Genomic DNA, 4,673 nt, shown 5'->3' with positions numbered 1-4,673 from the left:
TCCTCCTCCAATGTCCCGCCCCCACTGGGACCCTTTACACTTTGGCTCCTCCTCCAATGTCCCGCCCCCACTGGGACCCTTTACACTTTGGCTCCCTCTACCTACTTTTCTACCCAGAATCTATAAGATAGATTTTCTCACCACCTCATTATTACTCAAATATGACCACACTGTTAATCCAGTACAACAAAATCTTTCTTTTCTTTTTTCCCCTTAGCCAGGGTCTCATGCAGCCCAATTGATCCTGAACTCCCTAGGTAGCCAAGAATGACTTTGAACTTCCGATGCTCCTGCATCCACCTCCAGCTTTGTGTGGTGCTGCGATCAAGCCCAGGCTTCATGTCTGCCAGGCAAGCTCTACTAACTGAGCTGGATCCTCACACTCCTCAAAACACACGTCGTGTCCTGCCTGGATTCTCTTCATGAGTGTTTGTTACCTTCTAGAACGTTATTCATACATACTTAGCTATGTGTCTCCTACTCATATGCTCCACAAGGACAGAGACATGGATCTAGAGAAGATCACGGTCGGCTTGCTTTCTCCATTTAGATAAATCTAATAAACATCTCCAATTTAACATCTCTAAAATTAATAATTTATTAAAAATTTCTGAAAACATCTTTTCATTTTCACCCCAAATCTACTGTAACTACTTGGCTTGATGACCATGAATCGCACACCTGCCTTCCTGCCCCTAACTTGTTCCCACTGCACCAGAGTCCCTATCATCTAGTCTAAAACTCAAATCTGACTGGATCAGGGTCTGGCACGGATAATTCTCACTCTAAAATGTTGTCCTCTTTTCAAATATCGTATTCAAGAATTGCTTCCCTGACTACCCAATTCAAAGTCAAGTACCCACTCCCTCTGCCCCAATCTCCACTTTCAAGCTAATCACTGATTGTCCTTAACGTCTCTTAACATACTATAAAATTTACCTTTCAATTACATTTGGGTCATAGCTCCCTCCACCTTCCAGTAATGACAGCCACCAGCCACATGTGCCTAAATTTAAATTAATTAAAATTGAAGAAAATTATTTTTTATATATTATATCAGATATAAGTAGAATTTAGAGCAAAGATTATAAGGGGGGTGGGGGGAAGAAGTCATAATAAGGACTAATCCACCAGAAAAAAAAAATAACAACACTAAACGTCTATGCATCAAAAACATAACTACAAACAGGAAAAAAACAAACAGAAAAAGTAAAAAAATTTCACTATAGTCAAAATCTCAATATTATACCATCAGCAACTTGGAGAACAACTATGGCAAATCCCAAGACTACAGGGCTCAATACTACGCACTAAGGATCTAGGCAACATTTATGGACCACTCCTCTCAAATGCACACACAAGCTTGCCACGATAAACCCTAACCCACATGACAGAATAAATCATAAGGAGCTTCAAAGAACTGCAGGCATATCAAGTATGCTCTACAACCACAGAGAGACAACTAGAAATCAAAACCAGAAAGGCAAGAGGAAATCTTCCGACACTTGGAACATGAGCAATGGCTGATCCCTAAGTCAAAAGGAGCAAGTCTCAGGGCTGGGGAGACACATCAGTCTGTAACGCAGGCAGCAGCAGCATCAAGACCTGCCTCTGGGCCTGAGAACACATAAAGAGCTAAGCAGAGCACAGTTGCCTATAACCCCACAGCAGGGAAGGAAAGAGACAGGAGAAGCCTGGGGTCACTGGCCAGCCAGCCAAGCCATGAAACCTGCCAAGTCACTAAATCTTTACATTTTTAAATTATAGAAAAATCTCACTAATGGGAACATATTCAAACAATAACACATACTATAATTTTCCCTCTTTTTTCTTTCTGGTTTTTCTTTCTCCCCCTTCCCTTCCCTTTTGGCACTCGCTCCAGCCCAAAGGTCAATCTTTCCTTCTTTTTTTCTTTTTTTTCTTTCTTTCTTTCTTTCTTTCTTTCTTTCTTTCTTTCTTTCTTTCTTTCTTTCTTATTAAAGGTGGTTGTAAGCCACCATGTGGTTGCTAAGCTTTGAACTCATGACCTCCAGAAAAGCAGTTGGGTCTCTTAACTGAAGAGCCATCTCAACAGCCCTTCCTTCTTGGTTTTTCAAGACAGGGTGGGTTTCTCTGTGTAACCTCTGCAGACCAGGCTGCCTCTGCCTCCCAAGGGGTGGGTTAGAGGTTTAGGTATGCTCCACACAGTCCTGTTACACTTCTCATCACTGTGGCAAAATCCTTACAATAAACTATTAAGAGTAATTGTTCGGTCATGGTTCCAGTCTTAATTTGGTCACATGGCTCCATTGTCATCCGACAGCAGCAACAGTGGCAGAAGAGGCTGCTGCCCGCTGGCATCTGGAAAGGAGAAGCTGAGGCACAGCACAGGGATGCCTTGACAGGTCGCTGCCTGCGACGCCAGAGCCTGCTCTACCCAGCCAGGCCCCACTTCCTAGTTTCTAACCTTTTTAATTAATATTAAATTGTGAATTGATCAGTGAATTAATCCATTGATTACACCAAAGCCCTTGTGATTCAATCACCTCTCAAAGTCCATGTCCACCAACTAAAGACCAAGCCTTTAACACTAGAGCCCTCTGAACACTTTAACCACTTAAGTGCTATAAAAGAATCCAGTGCATCATTTATTAAGAATATGAAGTCTTTTTAATATTTGAAAAGTCAATCAAAACAATTCCAGGTATTAACAAAACAAAGGAAAGAAACGACACGATCTACTCAGTGTCCACCGAGCACAGGGCTGAGAAGCACCACAGGTGCTCATGGGACTCCCCCAAACTGGAGATGACAGTAAGTGATGGAGGCCCTGTGAAGTGCCTCATACTGTAAGCTGCCGAAAGCTTTCCCTCAGCAAACAGAAAAGCAGAGTTTTGCTACAAAAACTTCCCTACTACACTGTACCAGAGGTTGCAGGCAGCATGTAAGGCTAAAAAAGGAAATTAAAGTTCTAAGAGAAAAAGCCAGGGTTAACAGACAGATCTCTCTTGAGTTTCTGGACAGGCAGGTGATGGCTCCAAAAGCTGTAGGGGGTCTAAGAAAAGCGTGGGGTCTAAGAAAAAAGAAATACGCATACAGAACTATCATTTACATATTTTGTGTGCATACAAAAATCCAAAAGAATCTATTGAGTACTGAGTTCTTCAGGTAACTTAGCAAGGCTGACGTCATACTTGAGTAGGTTTATTGTTGGCTCCAGTTCTGAGTAGTTGAGAGGTGGGGGTAGGGTGGGGTGGGCCACAGTACTTGTGTGCAGGTCAGATGACTTAGTGGAGCTCCTGCCTATCTCCCTCCTCCTTCACATGAGTCCCACAGACTGAGTTCAGTCTTCCGGCTTGCTCTCCCCTAGCCCTGATCTATAGTTCTTTATATTAGAAATGAATTTAGCTAGGGATCCAGCTCAGTGGTACACCACGTATCCAGTCAGTATGAGGCTGCTCTGGTGGTGAGAAAGGGAAGGAGGGAGAGGAAGGAGAGGAAAGAAAGGTCAGGAAATCTGAACACGTGCATTCCTCAGTGCTTACCTTTTCACAGTTGACCCAGTCCTCCTGAGACCACAGTCTCCTGAGGACACTCCACTCAGGGTTTCATCTCACCATGAAACAATGGAGTATGCTAGGTTTTATTTAGTCTTAAGACCTCTTTTTGTCTGTGCCTCACCTACTCTTTGGTGGTTTCATTCAGCCTTAACAGCTTTAAAAGCCAAGCACCATGCTAAGAAATTAGTATCTCAACAGCAACTCTTCCGGGCCTGACATCAAACTCCCCACTGAGCTTCATGCCCAGCTGGTAGATCCAATCCTGATGTGGGACCAGATCCTGAAGGCTCCGACCTAATCAACTCGGCTGGAAGCAGCAGAAGTAGCTCACTGCCACTGGAGGAGTCACATGAAGAGCCTCTCCTGCCCCAGCTTCTTCCTGACGCCCCCCCCCCACTCCTACACTCCGGGGAGGAAACCACTCCGCATGCTCCTGCCATGATGTTCTGCCTCACCACAGAAGTGCCCAGAAGCAAAGGGGCCAAGATAAAAAAAACCTCTGAAATGAGGAACTGAATAAATCTCTAGTGCTTGTTCAGAGAACAATAAACATGTAGTCAATAAACATGCTCATGTATAAAATCTCACCTATAGGCAATTTCCAGTTGCTGGAACCAAACCACAAGAGTCATTTTGTTGTTACTGTTTTTGAGACAATGTCTCACTTCCTAGGCCACACTGGCTGCCACTTAGCACCCGTGTTAGCTTCACTGGCAGAATGCTAGGACTGGAAGCTGCTACCTCAGCAGCAGCTCTTAACTCCTCCCCCTCCCCCACACACACCTCTTATCTTAGGCACTCTGAGAAACAGAAACAGGCATATCTTTGTGAGTTTAAAGGCAGCCCAGTTTACATAGAGAATTCCAGGACAGCCAAAGTTACATAGTGAGACTCTGGTCTTGAAAAAAAAAAAAAATCAAAAAGTAAAAAATACATTTGGTAATCCAACCAATTCTTATTACCTCCACCTGGATTAAAGATAGCATCCTCTCTCATCTGAACATACTTTTAAGTGTGTAGGCTACCAATTATCTATTTAATATCATTTTTATTAAAACATAAATACATAAGATTCACTATTTTGGGCAGTGGTTCCCAACCTTCCTAGTGCTGCAACATCTTTTTTTTTTTTTT

General features: G+C 43.2%; 1 protein-coding gene across 1 annotated transcript in view; it reads right to left on the bottom strand.

Moving 5' to 3' along the window:
- The window catches only part of N4bp2 (NEDD4 binding protein 2), a 66,258-nt gene that overhangs the window by 42,414 nt on the left and 19,171 nt on the right, over positions 1–4,673 (bottom strand). Inside the window, exon 4 of the mRNA XM_021210316.2 lies at positions 940–1,006. The gene's annotated coding sequence lies outside the window, so the exon portion shown is untranslated. The remainder of the gene's footprint in view (positions 1–939; positions 1,007–4,673) is intronic.

Source organism: Mus pahari, chromosome 13 (assembly GCF_900095145.1).
Source record: "Mus pahari chromosome 13, PAHARI_EIJ_v1.1, whole genome shotgun sequence".
Classification (NCBI taxonomy): Eukaryota; Metazoa; Chordata; class Mammalia; order Rodentia; family Muridae; genus Mus; species Mus pahari.
This window is presented reverse-complemented; position numbering and strand designations above follow the sequence as displayed.